Raw genomic sequence first — 26,693 nt, 5'->3', positions numbered from 1 at the left:
ACCATGCGGAGATCTCTGTCCCAACTGCAGTCTCCCAATGTGAAAAATTAGTAAATGTTTACTTAACTCGAAAATAAATATTTAAAAAGTATGTTAAATAATAATGCAAATTAATGTTATATATTTATTTTAAATATAAAACACAAAAAATGCTGCAGCATTTTCAACTTAATTCTGAATTAACACTTTATTAAGTGGAACTCCATTAAATTAAATGTAAATTATTTCTCTGAAGTTTAAATTAAAAAATGTATCCACACGTAAAGAAAGAAATATTTTTAATATGCAATAATGAAAAGAATTGTTATATTTTGATAAACGTTATGGGCCTCATTACGATTACGGTCAGAGATCGTTTCGGGCACGGGACCATCCGACAAGGAGTCGGCGGTCCCGACAGCCCAATTACTATACAACCACCATGCAGGCCGTAGTAAACATGGCTTTTTCTATTGTGGTTTGTGCTCTGGCCCGGAAAAGGGGCAGCACAATCCACAATAGAAAAAGGAATATTTCAAACATCCATGCACTGTGTGCCTTCTTTAATTCTGCCCCTTACCTTTTGCAGATTCGCCATGAAATTGAAACTACCAAGAGTAGGCTAATTATGCTAAATCTCTACTAAATGCATTCCATATTCATTAGTGTCAAAGTTATTATTAATTTAGAAATATTTTGAGCCCCTCATCTAACTTCCACACCCCATTGGTTCTGCACTAGATCTAAAATACCTGCACTGGGTGTAACTTGCTAATTGTTGTAAAGGTAAAGAAAATTCAGGTTGCCGTAAGGTAGATTACATGAGTAAAATGTATTAAGTCTTGATTACAGGATATTCAGATGGTAAATAGTAAGTTTTGCCCCACCAGGAGCAGCGTCCTTGCTGCTCAGCTCACACACTCCAACTGACACTCTCTCAACCCCACCAGCCACTCCAGCATTCCATTATCTCACCAAGCAGGGAATTAAGGGAAAGGATGCATAGTAACAATTCAAGTCACAACACCTACATTATTTCATTCTTATTCATCAAAAAACACCAAAATTATTAGCAAATTATCATTATATTGTTCCTTTATAATTTTGATTCCTGAGGGACTAGAAAAAATGCTTTAAATACAAACAGAAATATTCCTTCTAAACGTCTGCCAAAATGAGTGCAGATTCATTAAACTGTACCAAAGTGATTACAATATGAAAATGTTTGCTCCCCTTTATCAACACCCCCCTTTATGAATCTGCATGAAGTCAAAAATACCAAAAGTAAGTTAAAATTGCTGTCTGCCCCATTCATGGGTATTCGACAAACTGGTGCTAAAGTTATAAGCAAATTAACAAATGTTTTACAACTGTCAAGATACCAAAGCCATTTCAAGCCCACTTGGCACGATCAGTGATGTCATCAATGATGCAATTTAACATGTAATAAGTGATGTAATAAGTGGGGTCCTAAGCAGCGGCTGGTGGGGAGCAAGTTATAATTATCTCAGTAAATTATAACTGGTGAATTTCAGTGTAGTTTTGTGTTTTAAAATGATAGTTTTACATTGTTAAAATCATAACAACATGCCACCTCCATGATGTGTTCTGCTTAGGGAGACTTTTTTGACTCTTCATTGGCAAAGCAGATTACTGATCATGGAGGGTAATGCAAGATTTGTCTTTTGCATGCAATAACTTGTGAATTACAGTTTTTTTTGGGTTTGTGCTTACTGAATCATAGCCAGGGCCACTAGAATCATGCAGCAGAGGAGGGCCATGGTGTTTGGGTTGGTTGACCATATTATTCAGCAAGATAGTGCAAATTATGCAGCATAAGACAGCATATTTTGTAGCAATATTAGTTCATTACTGTGTTATTTTCAAATATTAAATCTGTCTGGATAAAGGCTTCACCGATTTAATATCAATATAATACCAAAATATATCAGTCAGCAACTGACAGATGACCAGTATTCTATGTGAAAGGCTTGCCACTGTGTCACAACATGAGGGGCAGCTTTTTCAGTCACTTTTGATCCATTGGAGCTAGAATTTGTTTTGCAGGAGGTTGTGGATTATGAAAAATGTGACAAATCCATAATTATGTGGGAAATAAGCAGCTGTAGAATCGATACATGAACCAATTATTTTGATGAAGCACCACAAGAAAGTACTGGAACACCCTCCGACCCTTTACATGACCCCATGCCATTCTACCTTTTAAAAGGAACTTAAAGGCTCTTCGCTTTAAAAGACATTTCTTGGGCTAAATATATCATCTCCTGCACACTCTGTTTTTAGGTCGAGCCTGAGCCAGCACGCATGCGCTGCTCTGGCGATCTGCTGTAGTAGAGTCTGAAAGAGAAGCCCCACCCACTCTCTGGCCATATTTGTCATTGGCTTCTTTGCTTGTCCTTCGTAAATGCAGGCTTCTGATTAAGTAATCGGTTTGCTAGTCCCTCCTTAGTACCCCCTTTTCTTAATTTGTAACTTCCCATAGGTACTGGCCCCTTTACTTCAGTTGTTACACAGTACGTGTTATTTAGTCTTGTAAACACTATTTTCTTCATTGAGTTTCTCTTCCTGCAAGCATGACGTGTTTTGCTTACATTCAGCGCGCCATGCATTATTTTTTTTACACATCCTGTTTCTGTCTGGTGCCACGACATGCTTTGCTTACATTCATAGCGCCATGCACGCTTTCACTTTTCAAGCAGCCCGGGACTATGGCGGCCACGCCACAGGTCTTGCATTTTTTTTTATCTCTGGAGAAATCTCTTTGCATCTGAGCCCCTTGTAAAGCCTGCTCCCTCGCCAGTAAAACCAGATTTTCAGGATACTTTTGTCGTGATTCTTCAGTTTGTTAGCCTGCGGTTTTATCTGCATTTGGTAGAGGGTAGTTACTTCCACGGCTGGGCACACTGTCAGTAGACCACTCTGGTGATTGGGAAACCATGTTTTCTCCCCCTGAATTTAAGTTGACTTTTTGTTTCTGGTTCAATATCTTATTTTCTTCCTGTCTGCTCATATGGTGGTGCCCTTTTCCTGGGGTTTTTGAGGCCTCGCTACTGTTTGTGTGATATTTTTAACTCCATACACAGTAAGATTGGATTTTCAGTTATTTGTATTGTATTACATTACTGTGTGGCGTCTTTGTTAATAAATTAACATTTGACGGGGAGCTGATTGTTCCATGCTTTTAGCTCTGTTATCTGAACTCACTGTGCTTCTCTACCGAAAGTAGACACTTAGCTAATCATGTAATTGAAATTAAAGTTTTTTATTAAAACAATAGAGCCAGTTGGTCAAGAAAGATGATGGACAGTGACTCCTTAGATTTGCTTTTCCTGGCCAGGGGTCTGATCTAGCTATACACAAGATACGCCCCAGACCCACAGTTACTAACCACTCTCCAGTCAAACTACAACATACATTTCAAAAGGGTGTTCTCGAATCCGTATTGTTGCATGGTCTTGGACGTGTAAAACAGCAGCCACCAGCATAGTTCTGGCTTCAAGCAATCTCTAAACCTAATGGGGCTTTGGAGCTTCTGAGTTAAATGGGATAGTACTGAACTGCAGACTTCCAAAAGTCCCTCCTGATTGCCATTTCAAATCTGCCGCGGCAAATTAGTAACAGGATAACAGTCTACAGTGCTCGACTACTAAGCAGGTTAAGTTGCAAAACAAACCTTTATTTTACGCCGTCTCAAAAAGACCATTACTGGCTTTCCCTTGGAGTCAGAATCCTGAAGCCAGAAACTCGGTGACTCTCATTCCAAGGTGTTTTCATCAAGTTATGTCTTTTGCGACATTTGAGGCAGGCTGCTAGACCAGCACTTGTATAGAACAAGCACTGTGGTTTGCTGACAATTGGTGTGCAAGAAGCGAGGTTCTACACCATAGGTAAGGCTTATCAAAAACTTTACCGTTGAACTCAGTAGTGAAGGTGTGTCTCCCCCCGGGGCATCTAACAAATTGATATGCAAGACTATGGTGTTCTTCCAACACTAAGGTGGATTTGTGCCCTTTTAGAATGTTCACAAAGTCTTTGAACATATTTGTACATAGTACATCTGCTCCACCTTTGGTAAATCTTGCCAATTGACTTTACTGCACCAACACTTTTACTTTTTACTTTAAGAAATGGCCCAGATTCTGTAGTGTAACATACTTCTGCAAATAATATGTGTTGTAATCCCTACTTGGTATGCCCCGCCACCTCTCTGCCCTCCTCCCCTATGGTATAGCCCAGGCAAGAATGTGTGAACATTCCACAGCTGGAGCCTGTGATGGTGTTAAGATGGAATAAAGAAGACTCCTCTTATTAATACGTGTGCTTCATCTTTGTAACAATATGTTAAAATGTTCAAGAGCAATTTTCCTAGAAGTTGGCATAATATTTGCTGGTTAACCTGTTTTACTCTGCAACAAGTAAAGTGTTCATGTAAACACAACATGGGTTTAGTGTGTTTTTTAAAAGTGCATCTGTAACCTACATCAGTGAGTGGGCCTATTGTTGAGATTTATGTGCAACTGACAGGTTAAATGTCTGTTACTAGTAGGTCCTAACCAGCAATTGACTCGTGTAGTGAGAAAAAGTTGAATTAGCAAAATATATCCCCTGTACGTACAGTTTCTCTAACCGTATTGAATATTTTGCAGTTGTTTTTTTATCTCCTCTTGTCTCAGGAATGGCAGAAGTGGTCCGAAACTGCAGTTTTCGTTAATTTCTTATCATCTACTGCTATGCCTTGATTTTCCTTTCATCGGTGAGGTTTGGGAGAGTCCTGCTGGCTCATAGTGTGTCCTTCTGTACATTATCTTTAGCTCTTGGCTGTAGCCTTTCTTCTGAACTAGAACATTAAGTACAGTATACTGGTCCTTGTGAAGCGAGAAACTTCCGTTAATGAGTTCAATGAGATGAAAGACCGTCTTTTCACCATGATCGGCAAGATAATGCACTGCTTTTTCATTCTTTGTTTCTTTAAGCCTGCCAAACACTTTCTGTGGTATCAGATAGGGTGACCACCCGTACGTAAATTTCACGGACCATCTGTAATTTAGACCTCACGTCCATTGTCCGAGAGGATCCTTTTTACGGACGCCTTTTGTCCGTAATTTTGGGCATTGCAGGGGAACAGAGCTGTTCCCCTGCAAGAGGCCTCAGCTCCCTGATAGGGCCGCTTGCACTCATCTTAGGAGCATAAGAGCAGTCCCACCTCGCCCATTGTCATTCTGTCTGCAGCTGATTGCCACATACAGCATGACAATAGGCCAGTTCAGGCTCTTACAGCATGTGGTTGCCTCCTCCTGCCGTGGTCAAGGGCAGGGCATTCTGTTAGGGTTAGATGGAAGAAATGTACAAAACAAACATACAAAGTTGAAAAGAAGAGGTTATAGTTCTTACACAGTCTCATCATTTCAGAGCTGAAGTATTGTTATTATTATATAAAATGAAGGCATAGTTGCTGCTTTTTTTTTTATTTTATGCAACTAACATCCATTGACAAAGCCAATAGTCCTGGCTTGTTGTAGGTCTAATGAATGGAAAGGAATGATAGAAACAGCAAAATACTAGTCGTGCGGTACATTATGCTCAGCATATATTTTAAGGTGAGGTGTTTTAAGCCACGCCCTTAATTACATCAGACACGCCCCATGGAGAGACCCCCAGATTTTTCAGCCCACTTAAAGCCCTGGAAACAACACCATGTCACAGTCACCAAGCGTCCTGGCACTGTGCATCATGCATGACTCATGGCTTCCAAGTTTTCAGATTGCCTATGTGCAGTGGCATAGTGAACCCTTCCCCACCCCACCCCTTGCTTTAGGAACTAAAGCATGGGTGAAGTTCTAGATGGGTTTCTTCTGTCTGCAACTGGAGGGGTGAAGGACAGGTGGCTAAGTGAAAGGGGAATGGAGAGAGAAAGGATGGATGAATGATAGCATGGATGAATGATTGACAGAATGGGTGGGCGAATGGGTGCATGGATGAGTGAAAAGCGGCACCCCCCCCCTCCCTTCAGCGCCTTGAGATCCTCACGGGTGAGTAGCGCACTCTACAAATGTATTGATTGATTGATTGAAAGAAGAATATAAAGATGCATGAGTGAAAGAATGCATACATGAGTCAAAGGGAGTGTGGAGAGCTGGAAGAAGGGATGGATGGATGAGTGAAAGGGTGAATGGGTGGAAGGATGAGTGGCTGGGTGGGTGGATGAGAAAGTGAAAGGAAGGTTGGATGGGTAAAAGGGTAAATGTTTGGAAGGATGAGTGGATGGGTGGAAGAGTGGATGGATGAGTGAAAAGATGGCTCTGTGAAAGTGTAAATGGTTGGATGGATGAGTGAATAGATGGATGGGTGGAAGAGTGGATGGATGAGTGAAAAGATGGATTGGGTGAAAGGGTGGATGGCTGGATGAGTGAAATGATGGATGGAAGTATAGATGATGGATAGGTGTGCAAATGGTTGAAAAGCTTTGGATATGGATGGGCACACAGATCGAAGGACAGAATGAATGGTGAAAGACTGAATAATGGATGAAAGAATTAATAGATGACATTTTGAGTGACACCCAACTGCTACTTGAATGTTACACTAGTAATTGAACATTTTGCATGTTTTGTTTTAGGTGTAAGATTTTAGGGAGAGTCTCATAGTGCTATGAGCTGTGCTTGAGATGTTTATTGTGTTTGTAGCAATAGGCAAGGCGTCAAAAATAAACTATGTAATAGTGTATTGACAGTGCATTCTTTAAGAAAGCTGAGGGAAAAGCACCTTTGTGACTTCCATCAGCTTGTGCAACTCTCTGCGAAGCCCCCATAAGCAAAGTCAGATTCCATATTTTAAGTTCCTTTTGCTGAAACACCCATAATGCTAGTAACAAAGTTTATCCGAGCAGATCTTCCTGACCACTTCTCCCACCAAACATGCCTGCTCAGGACCATGAGCTAACCAAAATATCAGACTGTACAACCCAGTGCAGTAACCATATCATCATCATAGATCATCATATGAAATACCACAAAAAGAACTGCAGTTGCTCAAAGCTGCTGATGGAGCGGGTAGTACAAAATTTTGTATACCCCCCATTTCTGTATGTTCATATTGTGAGAAGTTGGCCTGATGTATGATGTCACTAGTTATAGTGTACACCTTATATCAGTCCAAATACCCTTATGGTGATTGGTTGTAAAGTCAACCTTATAGACCAGCTATCCTAGTGGTAGCATGGACAAGAGCAGTCTTAGGCTAAACTCTGAATGGCATGTGAAGCCATCTGTGATACCATATATAATCCCTTGAATACCAAATGAAAGGACACCACAACAGATATATATATAAAATAAAGTGTATTTATTCTAAGCAAACCCTCAGCACTCTTTATGAGATTAGAGGTAAGTACAACACAGTCTTATTAATGCATACAGTAAGTCACACAGGTAAGTAATACAGTTATGCCCTAGGGGCCACGCAAACCATATACTAAGTAAGTGGTATAAGAACCACTGTCACGGAAATAGAATAGGCCTAGGCCTAGGGAATCGCTGGGGCTGCACTACACTAGCGTTAGTTAGGGAGTGGGAGGCCCACGGGATTCGTGTGCAGAGTGGAAACACTCACGCGTAATGCGTAAAAGTCAATAGCAATAGTACAGTTTAGAAAACGGTAGATTTAGGACACTTCCGGAGTAGCTAGGAAGTTGAGACTTGAAAACTAGACACTAGGATAGTCACTATCCTGATGAGCACCGGAGTACCCAAGTTACCTAGCCCACAGGCTGCGGGTGTATAGGGGTGAAGATGCGTCGTTTTCGTCGTCGACTCCTATGGATGCCTGAAGAAAGATGCTGACAGGCAGTCAGTGAAGAGTGTCCGGTGGATCCCAAGGCTGGGATCAAGAAGAAAGGAAACCTGCAAGCAGAAGGGACAGAGTCAAGGTCACTAGCCAGTGACCACGTGGAACCAGGAAGGAACCAGGCGATGTCGTGAAGATTGCAGGTGAAGGTGAAGCTTGTCGCTGCAGCCAGGAGGACCAGGAAGCGTCGAGGACGACCAGGACCAGGAGGCGAGCTGTCCCACGAAGGCTCTTGCTGTCGGCGGCGTCGAAGTTGGACTAGGACTCACCAAGCCTTGGCAAGCGGAACCCACGAAGAACGAAGGACTTGCTTCTGGTGCAGACCAGGAAGGTCTGGGGTGCTTCTTCTTTGCAGAGAAGCGGGAGCCAGTCTGGAGGAGCCAAACCAGCGCAGAAGATTTCAGGGTGCGTCGTCACAGAGGCCACTAGCCAGCGGGCAAGCAACCGGACAGACGCGGCAAGCAGGAAAATGCTGAAGGGCCCCACGCAGGACTCGTGGAGTGTGGGGGGCTGATCTTCGGTGCAGATGGTGCTTGGGGTTGGGGCTTCTCAATCCCCGGTGCACAACTTCGAGGGTACCTCAGAAGCTGCGCTGTAAGTTACTAGCCACTTTTCCCAGGTAGCCGGTCCCACGTCGCTCGTCGCCTCCACGGATCTCAGCTCTGCTGCAGATGTGGATGAGGGTCGGAGAAGTCTGGAAGTCAAGGCTCTGGTCAGGCTCTGCAGTCGGTTCCTCGTAGAACGGTCGCAAAGCAAAGGGTAGTCTCTTGATGGTGCCTGTTTGCACAGGGTAGCCACTCCTTGGCTACAAGGGAGATTCTTCAGTCTTCTTCTTTCGTCGAATGTCGAAGGTCCAGAGTTTCTGTTCAGTTTTGCAGGTTCAGGATAATCTAAAGTCTTGAGGCCCAACTCCCACTCTTATACTAATCTGGGGGGCTGGGATACCTGCTAGGTCACGCCTTATGGGTGGGACCTGGGAGGGGGTGGTTACACCCACTTCCCTTTGTCCAGTTTCGCGCCAGAGCTGGGGCTGGAGTGCCCCAGCGCCGGTTTGAACTGGACTATGCAAGGAACACCTTGTGTGCCCCAGGCATGTCTCATTCCTTTCAGCCCACCCTGCCCCAATACACTAAAGGCTGTCTGGGGAGGTGCTAGCACCTCCCCAAGCAGGAAACCTATTGTCCAGGCCTCCCTGGCTGGGATCACTCCCAGCTGCAGGAGGTCAGACTTGTGTCGTGGCAGCAGCATCCATTTTGTGATGCTGAGGCTTTGGTCAGAGGCTAACAGTTGAAGTATGATTTTAACATGTCTTTCCCTCTAGAAGGGGGGAATAATATTCTCATGTCCAGAAATGGCATGGGGGTATTATTCCCTAGTGTTAGACACCTTACACGACATGTTTTGATAAAGCCAAACCATAGTTACCATAACCGTCTAAGATTATAAGGCACTTTAAGAGTATATGGTAGGCTATATCATAGAACAGCTATAAGGACAAGGTTCCGAAAGCTGCAGACAGGCTCAGCTCATGCTAGAGCACCATCTCACATGTTACCAAGCACTCTGCCTCCAGGATTGTCAAGGCCTGCCATAGGAGTGACTGATAGGTACACATGTGTCTATATGTAAGTTAGGTATAGGAATACTACACCTAAGCAAGGGGTGATTACACGACCTTGCCCCAGCTGAGTGATCAGCCAGTTGTGTCAAAATGGAAGGCCAGGCCAGGGGTGGCATAATACATGCTGCAGCCCCTGGTAGGCCTAGGGTACACCTATGCCCTGGGTACCTAGGGTACACTGTACAGGGGCCAATAAGGTGATCCTATCCAAATGGGTTATGCACCTAAAGTACATAGTATTAATTTAGAGAGAGAACAGCAGGGCTGTGGGTCTGATTAGCAGGCCCACAGCCACATCTAAGTCGAAAACCAGTAAAGCAAAAGCAAAAAGTGGGGGTGAACATAGAAAGCAGACCCTACTCTCCTACACATATTATTCCAAATAATCTATTAATTGTAATATTATTAATCTGTTTGCAGTGATATCTAATCAACTTTATTAATGGAAGAATTACACGTGGGATTTGCATTTGCATGGCTGAATTAATTTGTATACTAATGTATGTACGCATATTAATGGTAGAAAATTAGAAAATTGCATGGTATATGTTGCTTTTGTGATGTAACTGTATGTTGCACCAGATGACATCGTTGGGTGAATATAAATGCTTTGAATGTTGCTATCATGCTAGATAATTACATACGCATAAGGGAATTAGTGAGGGTTTAACATTTTATTAGCTATTTCAATGTTTTAATTACGTTTTGTGTTTGTTTTGCTTAAGTTGACCGATTGGGCCTTCGTAAAGAAGGCTGACTTTGACTTGACGGCCCTAGTCACCGTTCCACGAGGTTTCGGGTGAAGTGCGCCTGCGCCACAGCCAGCAACAAGTGGCCTCTTCCTGACCCCATGCAAGATGTACCCATCAAGGTCGTACTGGGAGTTGCCAAGACTATTAGACAAAAGACTGCCTTTAAAACCGGAACCAGCAAGTGTGATGACCTAACCAAATAGACTATGTGAAAACTTTACCGAACGACCCCAAACCCACCAATCAGGACTGCCTAAAGCTGATTTTTGTTACATTTTGATGTTAATTTCATTATAAAAGTTGGTAGACAAAGCGAATTGAAAAACACAGAACCGGATCTTTTCCTGATTCCTGACGTTATGCTGACGGAGAGGACGGTGACACTGCTGAACAGCTGTTTTCCTGAATCTTTGACAGACTGAATTGCTGCCTGACTTTGATGAATTAAAGACTTTTCACGACTTGATTGACTTAGAGGACGACTAATAGCCAGAATAGGTAAATATGATGTTCCGTGGTTTGATTTATGACTTATAAAATTTGCAATTAATTAGATAAACAAAATTATTATTTTAACAAACAAATGTGTTGGGTGATTTATTTGAAGAGATTAGAATAAGATTAAATGTAGATTAAAGAATTGAGTCACCAAATATCCAAATTCAACTAACTGATCTATCGACTAAATGGAGGGAATATCTCGAAGAGCAGAGTTTAATAAAGATATTCAATGTATGTTCATGTAAACTAAGTTCTTTAGGTGAAAAGGTATTCCTTTCATGTCAGCGTTTGGAAAATGTATCTCTCCCGTGAGAACGGATCAATGAAGTGTGAGTGTTGGTGCTATGGGCCCCACCAATGAATGTATTGAGTGAATATGCTAGTATGATATTTGGTCTGTGACAAAGGGAGGATTTAAAATTCCACGCTGCATCACTGCACACATACCAAAAAACTGTGAAGTGCACGATTGCCTCAACCTAATATAAAACTTATTTTGACTTGTACGTAATTGGTTGTCTATTTACGTACTTTCATACTATTGCGCAACTTCCTCTGATGTGTCTGTAAAACGTATCTTTTGTCCTGAATTTTGACCCTTTGTACTGAATGTTTACACTTACCGTCCTGAATTTGCACCCATGCCAATTGGTCTCACCCTAGTCTCAGAAAGTGTGATCTTGCATCTCCAAATTAAAACCCAAAACATAAATAAAATGTATTGTCATTCTCATTTACAATGCTAATAGCTCACACTCGCATAAATACGAGACCTGCAAATGCATGTTCTCTTTTCCTTTGCTGTATGTCAAATATAGTCTTACAATGACTTGGTAAATCGCTCTGTTGCACCTAGGACACGTCCGCGCTATATAAAATCCAAACATAATAAATAAAATCAGAGCGTAGCTGCATCCAAAAGAATTTAGGTGGCAGTACAATCGTTTAATTGCAGGTAATCACAATTATAACACGTAACTTTAAAACCATGCACTATTTAGAAATATATCAGTCATACTACTAATCGCTGAAAGCTGACAAGCTGCAGTCAGGCAAAACACATTAGGTCAGTCATCCTTAATCCCATCATTCTCAGCGGCGGTCATAGAGTGTATTTCCAACGTATTACGCGTGCATCACGTCTGCTCTACGCCGCTGTTTTCCTCTCTATGGTTAGCGAGAAGGCAGAGCTTCTATCCTAAATCGGCCGGGGCGCAGAAATGTCGGATAAAAAGCAGACAGTGGATCTGGGTTTGCTGGAAGAGGACGATGAATTTGAGGAGTTTCCCGCAGAAGGTAAAGATGAGTTCTTACGCCGTGCTCTGGCTTGCTGGGGTATGGGTAGGCTGAGCAGACAATCGCCCTGTCCTGATTGTGCGCACTTAAATAAAAGCCGCAGTATGGGCTCTATGAGACCCATTACCAATGTGAGACCTGCACTGTGCCTTTCGAGCTGTTGCAGATCAGTTTTAAATAAACAACGTGCAGTGTTAGCTTAAATGGTGGATCGTTTGTGGCGTGTTTAGTTCTCTATGCAAATGTTGTTTCTTCTCCGATACTTGTACTTAGATGAGCAGCATCCTGTCATAACATGGCGACCCACTGTATGCGTGACTTTGCATTTTCTGCTTTGAAGCGTTGGTCACTAAGGTGCGTTTTAGTTTCTTTTCATGTGGGTTTAACTCACTGTGGAACTTTTTTTAGTCAGTTAATTTGTGTTTTAATGAGTGCTCTTCAAGCGGTTTGGCATGTAGTGTTTAAACGATTTAACCGAGTTTCCTAAACCGAGTGGATAATCTGGTTCTTTCGGAGGAGAAATTAATGTGGATGAGCCACAATTACTCCAGTTTGACATTTTCTGTTTCTGTTTACTAGGCCGTTATAGAAAGACACTTTTGTGCTATGCCCAATATAGGTTACGTCATGTATCTAATGTTGGTCATGTGGGGCCTGTAATGGAGTGCTGTCTACCTGCCCCCCCCCCCCCCCCCCTTCATGTTAGCTTCTCAAGTTCATTATTAGAAACATGCCCTCCAAAGTATGATCAGTCGCCGCTTTATTTTCGGTTCCTATGCGGGAGCATGACGAGAGAGTTCTAATTTGTACACAGTGTGGGAGAGACCTGTATCATTTTACCAGAGTATAGTAAGGTGCCTCTTAAGAAGAGCTGATAACCGGTATAGTGGCCAGGGCCCTGATAGGGAGGGATGTTGGTTTACATGGCTCGTCAAATGGATATTTGCCCATCTTTATATAACTCCTGTAATTCTGCCTTTAGAAATTCAGCCTTTTTAGGTCTCGCCTGATCCAGCGCATGCGCTGGTCTGGCCGAGACATTTAGTAGCTGCTTTGAAAAGTGCTACCAAAGCGTCCACCAGCTTACTGTCACGCGCACAAGCGCGCTACTGCGCACACATCCCTAGCGTGCTTTAACGCTTCATCGCGATCACTTTCGCTTTCAGAGTGATCGCCATGACTTTAGCTTTTACGGCTGCGCTGCATTACTTTTACTGCCGCGTGGCCAATGCTTGTTTCAAACTTGTCAGGGACTGGAGAGATACATTAGCTGCCTCCCCTTGTGACAAGCTTTTCCCCACCAAGCCTGCCAAACTGGGTAGCAGCTCACCAGGAGTAAGATCCACTATTGTGTGACCATATTGTAGAACCATATCGTAAGCCCACTATTTTACTCACAGTATCCTCCGGACCGCTGCCATCTAATTCTTCTGCCGGTGTTCCTTGAGCTTACATTTCTGTGGCCGTAAAAGGTTGTTGTGGAGCTGCAAAAGTAAAAATCGCAGGGATTACTGGTTGCTTTTGTCCAACGTGTCCCCATTGGCTGGTAATACCCCATTATTCCTTCGGCATTCTCGGTTTCTCTATTGCAGGTCCCGGTTTTACTTTCAGTTAGGTCTCACCATCAAGTTCCTCTGCTGCTTTCCTCCCCGCAGTTCTCTGTCGGAGGAGCGACGCCATTGTGATGCTGGTGGTGTCTCTTCACGCTTCTCTTTCACCACCTTACTTGGCAGTGGCAGCATCCTTCGACATGGGCGGGTAAACCACTATGCCAATAAAACACCGGTCATCCTCGCCAATACCATTACCAGTCGAGATCTCGCCGATTGAACAACCGGACCAAGCAGGAAATATAAACGGTCTAAGGAAGCCACCCGCATCTCACGGTGTTCCAAGATAGGGTAAACTCTCTCTATTCCCTTCAGATTACCATCTCCTGCTGTTAGAACCACCGGAGCGCCGAAGATTTGTTAGCGTGGTGTCCTAGGTAGACGCCATCTTGCCCCACAAGGGAAGGTTTTTAAAAGACTATTTTGGCTTAGATGAGGTAAATTTAGCTTTTTATTTTGTTTTAATCATCGTGTACTAATGAATTTTTCTGGTTTTATAGACTATGGTCTAAATAAACTTGACTTGTAACTAACTTAGTAACATGAGCATCGATGTGAAAGTGATATGCAAAACATAGCGATCCCCCAGGGCAGACTTCATCCATCATGCAGCTTGTGTAGAGATGCCCAGGTATGCAGCATACTTGGGCTGAAGTACATCTGGCAATATAGCAAACGGGCGTTTTAGGAAAACATGCACAAATTGCTGAAAACAATCGAAGTTCAGAGCTATGGCATTTTTAATAAGCAAGAGAAGAGTGGCAATGAAATGGGGCAGAACACAATGCCAAAAAAATGGCTTAAAGTCTTAACATTATTACATGATCAGGTAGAATTATATGCCACTTTGCACCGCACGGTGTCCAGGACTAGGGAGGAATTTGGGGCCCATCAAGCAGATATTTACTCAGATGGGTAGACAATACTACTGTTTGAGAAGTGTATTTTGTAGTTGTTGTAGTAGTTACATAATAACTATATTGAACACCTGACATACACTACTCTCCATAGGATACACATACTTTTGGAATACACAGAATCACTAAGAGGAAACCGGTCATGTTACCAGTCCAAGACAAACTGATTGTTTACCTGCCCAAACTATCGCCATACATATCTAAATTAACTGTGTTCATATATTAGTTATTGTCTTGTTAAATGCTGAATGAGCAAAATAAAAAAGTTGGGAAAAAAAATTAAACATAATACTCTCCCACTGCCTCAATTTCCCATCATCTGTGCGAAGACTATGGTCTGAGCTTAGACTTTAGGAGAGCACTAATCTGAGATAGTCATGCCCAATACTTACACTTTGAAAACAATGATAGGAACTCTGGGTAGTTCCCAAGTTTAAGTGGAAGGCTGCTCCTGTTGGACTGCATATACAACAGCAATGGCACTATAAATCTGCCCACCTCACTTATTGGCTTTTTAGCAGTTTTAAGCATAGGATTGGAACAGTGCTATCTATTTTTGAAACCAAGTCTCTAAGAATAGGATTAGCCAGTGCTATCCATGCTAAACCGAATAATTAAAAAAACCTTCTACCACTCCAGGAAAAGCATCACAGATTTGGATTATTAAAATACCATTCAAGTCAACATGGAATGAATAAAAGCATCTCCTGACGTGTTTAGCTCTCAGTATAGCTCATCTGGGAAGCATAGCTTTGCCTCTATACTTTCAATCAACATAGCTCTAAAATGTTCCCATTTATTATATGGGCCACTGATAGGCTTGGTTGGCTACGCTGGCTCCAAACATTGTCAGAAAGAGACTATAAAGCGCCCAGTAATAGGTGAATTCATGGGTTGGCTTCCTTATCCGAGCTAACCATTTGATCTTGTTTAAAAAACAAAATTTGGATTTGAATATAAAGGTGTTCCAAAACATAGTAATAACGCTTTTTTATGCATATAACAGGATTGCGGCCTCAGTGAGATCCTTTACAAGAGCCGGCAATGGCGGTACCCGTGTATGCGATAGCCGGTCTGGTAGCTGAAAGGATTTATGGATCCAAATAACAGGGATTATGTTAACTGTGTGAACAAAGGTTCCAATTCCAGCAGATCACCCAAGTCTTTCATCATAACAAGGTCAATATGAGCATCGGCATAGCCAATAGGTCTCGCTTTTGGGACCTTATAAGTATTTAGTTATGCAGCACGATATCCTTGGGTTAACAACATTAACTGTTGCATGGCTAAACACTTATAAGGTCCGAAAGGTGAGACCTATTGGCTGTGCCAAGGCTTGTTTGGAATTGGCCGGCAGCCTTTGACCCCTTGTGCAGTATGCACTCTTAGTAGCTCTTGTTTAACTCTTCTTTTTCTTGAGACGCCACATGGTTCTCCAACCTTTTCTGAAGTGAGAGCAATCAATGTTCAGTGAGAATCACCTGAGATGCCAATGTTATTAGTAATGTAATAGGGACCACATCAAAAAAGATTACATTTCTGTCCACCCAATCCAAGATTACCAGCAGTGTTAATCTCAGTGTATTAGCCGCACTTGCCAGCAGTAATGTAAACTATCATGGGCAAAACCAATAGTTCTCGCCTAGTCTATATCTATTTACTCTGTCAATGTTTTTAGGTCTCGCCTATGCAGTGCGCATGCACTGCATAGGAGACCTTTAGCCGTCGTGCAGCTCTTTTTACAAAGCACATACTCGTGCTTGTGGCGGCATATGCCTTGTGGGAGTGTGCAGCGGCGCGCCACAAGCAAGAGTATGTACTTTGTAAAAGAGCAGACTGCTCTCTCCAGCGTGCGGCCTCTCTTTACCAATGCAGCGCGAGGCGCGCGCGCTTGTTGGGGGTTGGGATTGTTTCGAACTTGTTTCTTAAGCGGTTTTCCTGTGCCCACCAACCCCTTCTCTATATTGTGCCTACTACGTCTCCCTTTGCTATTGGTTTAACTATGTAGAGTGCTCTTTTAATTTAGTGTCGGCCTCAGGACAGATTTCCCCTTGCACAGCTGAAAAGAAATCGAAATCTAAAATTACATTCCAGGTCCTTAACCCCTTGTGTGCCACGCCCTTTCCCCGCCCTGTGCCGGGCGTTGCATTAGCGGGCGGGGTTCATGACGAGCTGGACTCGTCATGGGCACAGCGCAACCGCGGCCCATGACGAGTCCAGCTCGTCATGGGCACACAAGGGGTTAAACGCCTATTAATCCTCTCTGGAGTATGTATATAAAGGATCATCCGTCAACATGATTTACATTCAGGCACATAAAACTGCCCAAAAATGTATAGGTGATTCTAAATATGCACGTATTTACTACTTTTACTAAATCGTCTCCCTATACTTAGCGAAATAACTACTTTGTCAGGGTTTAAAATGAGAGGGGAGAGGATGTGGCGTAACTTTGGAGCTGGTGGAGCAGTCTCGCGTTGGCTCAACATCCTGGGATTCTTGGCAAACCACTTATTCCCACTGTGAATATATAATAAATGGATGTTTCTTGGAGCAATGTAACTGGTGTTCCTGTAAAGCCCTCCAGTACCTTCTGGTTGAACTTGCGATATATAAAACTGCAAACAACATTAAAGTGACCCTCCAACTTCCCGGCGTAGATCAACATAGAACGTAACGTTATTTACGTTTGTAGTGTCTATTTTTGCCATCTAAGGTGTTACATGCACCCTGGCTGTAACTGCAATATCGAATGAATGATCTGTAAACTTTCCTCTCTCTGCTCCGTGATTTTACTGACATAATTTTTCCAATCTTGGAACGTCTGTGAATAAATATATTTGAAGGATAGTGGTTTATTTTAGGTGGCTCTTCGCCTCTTCCGAAACATCTCGGCCCCTCTCCCCGCCACTGATCGTGCGCTCCTCCTGCGTTAAAATATTTTGTGGCTCGTGACCCCATGCACCCTGGCAGCGTTGTTAAAGACCATGATGAGTACAGGCCCCAGCTAGGCCCGCAGGCCACAAGGGTTCGCTCTCCTGTAAAGAAGCCTATAAGGAAATTGGCACGGAAACTGCAAAGTACAAAGACACGGTTTATTAACCCTTAAGGGTGGTCCTACAATCCATACAATACCCTTCAGTATTGCATAGAGTAGCACAAAGAACTTGCATACATGGTCCCCTTTTATACACAACAGAGGGGCTCATAAGTGGGAGGATACGACATGATCGAGAAATGTTACCTTTTATGGACATTTGCAATACAAGATCGATATGTGGGCGGAGCTGACATACTCCTTAAGCCCGCGAAAACATGGTCAAGCAAGGACTAACTGATAACAGATGTGGTCAAGTCTGGGCATGCGCCAGACGGACAAAGAAACTATTTATAGACTGTTACTAGGCAGATTACAAGAGCAACTAACACAAAGATAAGACTCTTCTCGTGCTGAGTACGTGGAGACATGACAATACAAAATGGAGTCCAGACTTCAGTCAACATAACAAAAGGAACATGTGTAAGGGAGGAGAATTCATGTCTTTAGTAAATGCTTAATCACATCGAAGTTGCAATTTACAACAGACGACCCTTTCAGCATTTACTGAAGACATCCGGCTTGTTAGAATAATCATCATATATATCGATTATCATCATTTCTTCTACTTCCTTAGCTAAACGTTTCTGATAAGTGACATTGGCAATAGCTTTCTTATCGGGGATACAAAATGATACACATACGGAACAGAGCAAGGGACCACATTGAACACAGATACAACAAGAAAACAGAACTGCTATAATTATGCAGAGGCCAGTCAAAACCTTCCAACCCCAAGCAGTGATCAATGCCCAAAACCATCCAGAAAAGGACCAAGTGCCGTTTTCTGTATGGATTTCAGCTGCAATTTTATGCAACCTATTGATTGCATTATAGACTGAAGGTGTGTGGTCAGGAATAAACACACAGCAACTACTTCCGATAATTTTACAAGCTCCACCTCGATCAGCTAACATAACATCTAACACCATACGATTCTGCAATGCAACAATTCTGGTAATCTGTAATTCTTCCGTAAGATTCCCAAGAGCAGCAGCGGTTTGGTTTGTCACAGCCTCTACCACTCGTGTTAATCTTCGAACTTTCCTACTATTTAGGGCAGCTCCAACGAAGAAGAACAATCCTAGATTGAAGTCGATATACTGCTGTAAACTGGTGTCAGTCTGATCCACATCATCAATTGATAAAGTACGTGTATACCTATTTACAGTCACATTATTTAACAACTTTAAATCCTTATGATAGGATGCAGGTGCCAGAAATACAGGAGGTAACAAAAATGATACATAGCATACTCCAGACCAACCGGCTGGCAAACGGTAATAACCTTTAGTTCCACACACAAAATACGTATTATGGGATGCTAAGAAAGTACTGTTATTCAATCCATCGATGTTTAATATGGTAATACAATCGCTAACACCAACAGGAATATAACCCACACTTTGGACACACAGATCCGCTTGAGCTTGTGCCACTTGAATCACAAATCTGTCTTTTCCCACAGTGTCTCTGGTGTTCGTGAAAACATATGGAATCGATTCATTATCTGGTCGATACTCTTCCCATTCCCAAATTGTCCCATTCGCTTGCGGATATCCATCTTTATCCTGATGACATTCTTTATTGAGTCTGAAGAGTAATCGTCCCACTGTGGGTTTCCGAGTGGCAAAAAGCAAAGTGTACCATGCTCTACAAGAGCCATTATGAGAGAAAGGAAGAGGTATGAATGGCGTTCCTCCCTTCTTCTGATGAGCTGGCATCATACCACATATCCAACAGTTCGTAGCATTGGTGGCAACATGGGTATGATGTAACATCTGGATGAAAGTGTTATTCAAATAGGACTGACGATGCTTCAATTCTTGATACGGAAGGGTATAGAAATAGTGCTCCGCAGGCACTGGAGTGGTCAACACAAGCAACTCTCGGGCAGGAGTCACATTCTCCACAAACCATGTGGTTATCCCAACAATAGCTACTGTGAGCATAAAACCTATTGCACAAAGGATCTTCTTTTTCTCCATGTCAAAATAGAAAATCAATATCTTCCTGAAACTAAAGGTTTGTCAGAACTCTTCCCCTTGGGCAGCGGTCGATTTCTTCACCAACGGGCCAAGACGGGTGTCACTACACTAATGCAGGGCTGATCCCCCCCCCCTTGCCTCACTGGCTCTCCGTTTCACTAACCCAAGGGCCGTTCTGACAACATGTCCCGATACTGAAGGATTCACTTTCTTGGCCTCAGATAATATCGCCTTCCTCCAGGAGTCGCGTGGTCCGGAAAGAGCTCCTCAGCGTCGTTCGATTCCACAGCACGGCCTTTCTCTGTGGTCAGAATCTCTCGTTGATCGGTCAGTACAGCGGGCTCCACCAATCCGGGCGGTACTTTGCGGCAGTGCAGGGAATGGATCCAATTCTTTCTGTTGGAAACTCGCACAGCCGTCCTTGTTGCCAGTAAGACTTGCTCAGGGCCAACCCATCTCGGCTCCAGGCTGTTCGTCCTGTCGAAGATTTTCAACATGACATAGTCTCCAGGCCGGAGACTATGTCCTTCGCCGGTGGACCGATCAGGGAGCGCCTCCCGGACCTGTTGATGAATGGAAACCAAGTTATCCGTTAACTGTGCCAGATAATCATTCATCATTACACAAGGTACATCATACACAGTCTTAGGTTTTGGTGGACCCCAAATATTCATTGGACGTCCAAAGACAATCTCATACGGTGTAAGACCGATTCGAGAGTGCGGTACCGATCTAATTGACAACAATGCCAGCGGTAAAGCATCTGGCCAAGTCAAAGACGTTGAAGCTTGAATTTTAGTGATCTTGAGCTTCAGTGTACCATTATACTTCTCGACTAGTCCTGCAGATTGAGGGTGGAATACTGCATGGAACTTCTGGGTGATGCCTAGACCCTTCAGAACATACTTTATAACATCCGCTATAAAGTGGGGCCCGTTATCACTCCAGAGAAGTCTACAAACGCCATATCGAGGGAAGAACTCCTTCAACAGCATCTTAGCGGTAGTCATTGCAGTATTGTCTTTCGTAGGGTAGGCCTCAACCCATTTGCTAAAGGCACACACCACTACTAGAACATACTTCAAATTGTTACAACACTCGAGCTGAATGTAATCCACCTGTAAAACCTCAAAGGGTGCAGTAGGCGTTACGAACCCTCCTGCTGGGGTCCGAGTCCCCTTTCCTGGGTTGTACCTCAGGCAGATCATACAGGTCTGCACCACTCTCTTTGCCGTGCTAGCAATCTCTGGATGCTCCCAGACTTGGGTAAGCAATTTTACAATTGCGGAAGCTCCAACATGTGCTAGCCCATGTGCCATCTGAACCATAGGTTGTACAAAAGCTGTGGGTAATTTCCATCGATCCATCTGCTTATTTCTCCAGCAACCCTCTGCTTATTTCTCCAGCAACCCTCATCATCCAATTCTCCCTCACTGGACCATTGCTCCCGTTCTTTATCAGAAGCGGTCCTCTGTATTTCTCGCACTTCTTCCTTCGCATCATGCCATCTTTCTACTTGTGACTTCACTACATACATGGCAGTAGCACCGGGCTGCATCGCAGGCTCCCGCGCCACCCGGTCTGCTAACGCATTCCCTTCTCCAACTTTATCGACTACTTTCCTATGGGCGCTACATTTAACGATGGCAATTCTCTTCGGATATGTCAATGCAGTTAAAAGATTATGAACTAACTCCCCATGCATTATTTGTACTCCATGCGACGTTAAGAACCCTCTTTCCTTCCAGAGCAGGCTGAAATCGTGCGCTACTCCGAAGGCATAGCGGCTATCTGTATAAACATTCACACACAATCCTGTACTGAGCTCACATGCTCGTGTTAATGCTATCAGTTCCGCTGCTTGAGCTGATTTCTGTGGTATGCGTGCTGTCTCCACTATTGTTTGCAATGTGGTTATCGCATACGCTGCCGAAGTCGTACCATCTGGTAGCTTCAGGCATGACCCGTCCACCCACAGTTCTCCATCTACATCTGAAAAGGGCGTATCCTGGAGATCAATACGACCCTTTGTTTGTTCCTCGGTCATAAGGATACAATCATGTGCTTCTCGTGCCTCAGACCGAGTCTCGGGGTATGGCAACAATGTGGCAGGATTTAACGTCACGCACCTCTTCAACGTGATATGAGGAGCCAAAAGCGTCAGCTCATATCCCGTTAAACGGGCACTGGTCAAATGCTGCGTCTTTGTCTGATTAAGCAGGGCATCAACAGCATGGGGGACTAATACCAACAGCTTATGAGAACACAATTCCCTCGCTCTGGCGTATTGACACAGCTGTCGCCGCAACCGAGCGAAAACAACCAGGCAATGCTCGAGCAACAGGATCAAGTACAGCCGAAAAATATGCACAAGGGCGCTGCTTGTCGCCGTGCATCTGCACTAAAACTGATAATGCACATCCATCTTTCTCATGCACATACAGCGAAAAAGGCTTGGTATAATCGGGAGTCCCTAACACTGGTGCTGAACAGAGGGCCTGTCGCAGTTTCTGAAAGGCAGTGTCACACTCATTCGTCCAGGGGAGCGGGATAGGTGTATCTTTTGTTAAAAGGGCTAACAATGGCTTGGCTATGTACGAAAACCCTAATATCCACTGCCTGCAAAAAGAGACAAGACCCAAAAATGCGCGCACGTCCTTCTGCGTGGACGGCGTCGGCGTATCCAGAATCACTTGGACACGATCTGGTGTGAGTGCACGTCTCTCCTTAGACAAAAGGTGACCTAGATAAGTCACCTTTGGTCTACAGAATTGCAACTTTTTCCTAGAGACCTTGTGATTGTGGGATGCCAAAAAGGAAAGCAAAGACAACGTACTCGTTTCACACAACTCCGGGGTGTCAGCCGCCAGCAAGATGTCATCGACATATTGAATGAGGGCGACACCCTCGGGCAGAACAAAGGAGTCCAATTGTCTTTTCAAAGCTTGACTGTAGATGCTAGGGCTTTCCGTATAGCCCTGAGGAATTCTACAAAATCGGTAAGACCTATTATTTAAAGTGAAACCAAAAAGGTATCGACTATCGGGATGAATGGGAATCGAAAAGAAGGCATTTTACAAATCAATAACTGAAAACGTGGTCGCCGTAGGCGGGACCAAAGTAAGCAACGTCGTGATATCCGAAACCACTGGGTACTGAGGTATCACGATCTTGTTTACTTCTCTCAAATCAATGATAAACCGATAGACTTTGGCATCCGTATCCTTTTTCAGAATGGGTAGAATCGGGCTATTACAAACATAGGGAACTTCTTCCACCACTCCCACCTTAATCAAATCCTGCACAATCTGTATAAGAGCCTCTTCCCCCTCCTGCGAAATACGATACTGGGGAAGGCGTGGTAACACCGCCCCCTCCTGGACAGTAATGTGAACAGGCGGAATCACCATCTGTCCCACATCAGTATCCGAGGTGGCCCACAGAGCACGGGGGAGGGCAGCTAACGCAACATCTTCTGTGACCACACACATCCGTTCAGACAGGGGGTAATTGTCATTCAATATCACCCGCACTCCAGCAGGGGAACACCGGATCGTAGCTCTGAAGTGCTTCAGCATATCAAGGCCCATAATATTATCCGGCGTGTTCGGAGCTAACAAAAACGGACAGGGTGCAGAAAAGGAATTAACCTGAAATGTGAGGGGCTGCGAAAGAGGGCTTCGGGAGAGTGTTCCATCGAACCCTACCGATGTAACCATTAAGCCAGATAGGGGAGCCCTCGGAACCAATTGTTTAGACAGCGCACTACGAGTCGCTCCTGTGTCCACTAGAAACTGATCAGTGGAGCCCAAAACCTCAGCTGATACGTAAGGACCCCTCTGATCAACTGGCACCTCGACTGATTCCAACCCCCATCCAACGCATTCCTATGCATGCTGAGAATCATGGTACCCAGAACGGTCAATCCCCGACACTTGATACTGATTTTGTCGATCAAAAACATTAGACCTATCTCGTTGCTGCCCAGCAAGGTCAAAACGAGCGTGATCATTAGAATTCCCTCTAAAATTCGAGAAACCCCCTCTACCTCTCGGGCCGCCCTGAGTGTGTCCCTGACTGTGTCCCTGCCGTGAAGCATGCAACGCTGGGCATTCTCTGGCCCAGTGCCCCGATTGCTTACAATACGTATATTGATTCCTATTCAGATCAGATCGGCCCGAGGGAGGACCATAAAATCCTCCCCTACCTCTATTTACACCCCGTCGGGGCGGACCATATACCTGTGCTAACATCACCTTCGTTTTTAAATCCTTCGATTTCTTTTCCTCCTGCCCCTTCGCTTCTAGCTCCTGGCGCTCATAGTACTGGGCTATAGTCAGGAGGGCTGTCGGGGTCGTAGTGGACCAAGAACTTTCACTCGCTTTGAGGCGAGCTGCAATTGCCGGTAATAGATTCGCCACATATTTGTCAGCAAAAAGGTGCCGACCCGTATCATCCGTAAGAGACTGGCCACTAAAATCATGGAACGTCTCCTCAAAGCGCGTAAAGAAATCTGCAACTGATTCATCGGCTTTCTGCTTACACGAGGCTAGCATATTCCAGTCAATCTTTTTAGGAGGAATGATGGTCTTCAACTTAGTCAGAATAGCAGCGGGGAGATCTAAGATAATCTGAGGTGGTTTCTGCGCGGGCTTTCTCTCCCTATCCTCATCCTCAAGTTCAGACCATCGAGCCTTAAAAGTGGCAACATCATCCACCTTCCACACGGATCGCCACATATCCGGTGGTAGAATAAGCCCAAAGAACAAATCTATATCTGCTAAGGTCATAATACAAGAATTCAAGGCCCCCTCGACTTCTTCGTAAAAGGCCGCTGGATTCTTGCGGGGATCAGGCAACGCATTCTTTAATGCCATGACGTCAGCCCTATGCCAGGGAGTATAAACCCAATTATACACAAAATATCCCTTAGCATCGGCGGAGGTAATATCCGAGCTAGTCCCCGCTCCTTTAGGAGGAACATACAAAGGCGCCGCTTCGCGCATTGGTTTAGCATGCACTGGATCGCTCTTATCTGATTGAGAGGTGGATGAATGGCCGCCTCCGGTACGCGAATCCGACCGCTTTTCCTCCTCAAGGTGTTGGCGCGCTTTCTCTTTAAGGTCTGCTGCCGCATCCCGCAACGCAAACAGTCGCCGAACCGCCTCAGGCGCCTTAGAGGGAGAGAAAACACCATTACGCAATGCTTTAGAATCTAATACCACATCAGCAGGTTCAAAGACACTGGAATATTTCCGAAAGGCGGCAATCACTTCATCAGAAAAGTGTCCCAAGAAATACACCCTTTCTCTATCCTGCCACGACTCCCAAGAAGCCAACAGTTCATCAAGGGATAACTTGCCCTTACATGCACGATAGGAAAACTGTCGAAGCTCACCCATTCGCTCGGCCGATAACATGGACCGCGTGTCTACCTTACTTGAACCCGATCCAGAATCTTGTGGCCTCGGGGCAGACGCGCCAACATAAGGAGGCGGAGAACGATCTAATAAATAAAAATCATCGTCATGATTATTAAGGACAGGATAAAGTGGCTGACGAACAGCATATTGACCCGAGACTTGTAACCTATGTTCTTTATCTTGTTTCTCCGTCTGTTCTCTTTCCTCCCGACGCTTTGCTTCCTGCGCTCTCACATGATCATTCTTTCGTTGCTCTTTGTCAAACAGCGCTTTCTCGCGTTTCTCTCGCTCACGCACTTCCTTCACCCATAGTCGCACACATTCAAACATGTCTTGACGCGCACGCCGTTTACACATACACTGTTCCACATACTCAATCTTACGTATATCAAACGACCCATACAACGGCCACCGTAACTCAGGATCCTTCTTGGTATATTTCCTCCATACTGTGCTGTACATTATGGAGGAAAGACCATGCTTCACATACATATCCCTATTAGGAGTCCCCTCTGGGGGAGCTGGAGCAGATTCCTCGAGGTTTAACCGGTTTCCAAAGCAGCAGCACCACTTACGGAGTGCGCTAAAAGCAGGCATGCTCAAAAATAATGCAGAATATGCAGTATTATCAAAAAAAAATGGCACTTAAACGTTGTGCTGTTCAAAGTTACACAGTTCCGGAGAAATATCTCCACATTACCTGCCTATATGTGTTGCAACGCATATATTCTCACAATAATCAATACAAGATATGACCGGTCATCACAAATCAAACTCAAATAGCCAACCCAGGCTTCAAAAACTCGGAGCAAGTACCGTACAACGGTTCTAACCAATCAAGAGTCCAGATTCCAACTGCCAAGCTCCGAAATTCGCCCAAACGGCTGTCACGGCAGAACCGACAGAAGAGGTCTCAGTCGAGGACCGGCGCCACCCAGATGGTCAGCTTGGAAGAGAAGGAAGAAAAACCTCGGGATGCCAGGACTAAAGTGCCTCTGGCAGTGATCACATCCCCGGCCAAATTCCTCACCTTCGTCGCGACCAATCCTTCGAGCATCCGAGTCGCCGATGAGCCCAACGTTGGGCGCCAATTGATGAGTACAGGCCCCAGCTAGGCCCGCAGGACACAAGGGTTCGCTCTCCTGTAAAGAAGCCTATAAGGAAGTTGGCACGGAAACTGCAAAGTACAAAGACACGGTTTATTAACCCTTAAGGGTGGTCCTACAATCCATACAATACCCTTCAGTATTGCATAGAGTAGCACAAAGAACTTGCATACATGGTCCCCTTTTATACACAACAGAGGGGCTCATAAGTGGGAGGATACGACATGATCGAGAAATGTTACCTTTTATGGACATTTGCAATACAAGATCGATATGTGGGCGGAGCTGACATACTCCTTAAGCCCGCGAAAACATGGTCAAGCAAGGACTAACTGATAACAGATGTGGTCAAGTCTGGGCATGCGCCAGACGGACAAAGAAACTATTTATAGACTGTTACTAGGCAGATTACAAGAGCAACTAACACAAAGATAAGACTCTTCTCGTGCTGAGCACGTGGAGACATGACAATACAAAATGGAGTCCAGACTTCAGTCAACATCACAAAAGGAACATGTGTAAGGGAGGAGAATTCATGTC

General features: G+C 44.2%; 1 long non-coding RNA gene across 1 annotated transcript in view; it reads left to right on the top strand.

The window, feature by feature from the left end:
- Positions 1 to 11,881: 11,881 nt before the first annotated feature.
- LOC146789252 (uncharacterized) overlaps positions 11,882 to 26,693 on the top strand; it is a 69,650-nt gene continuing 54,838 nt past the window's right edge. The window contains exon 1 of the long non-coding RNA XR_014970041.1: positions 11,882 to 12,012. This is a non-coding gene — a long non-coding RNA (uncharacterized LOC146789252). The remainder of the gene's footprint in view (positions 12,013 to 26,693) is intronic.

The sequence above is a fragment of the Triturus cristatus genome, chromosome 10, assembly GCF_964204655.1.
Source record: "Triturus cristatus chromosome 10, aTriCri1.1, whole genome shotgun sequence".
Lineage (NCBI taxonomy): Eukaryota > Metazoa > Chordata > Amphibia > Caudata > Salamandridae > Triturus > Triturus cristatus.
Note: the sequence above shows the minus strand (reverse complement) of the source record. Positions and strands in the feature narration are given on the sequence as shown.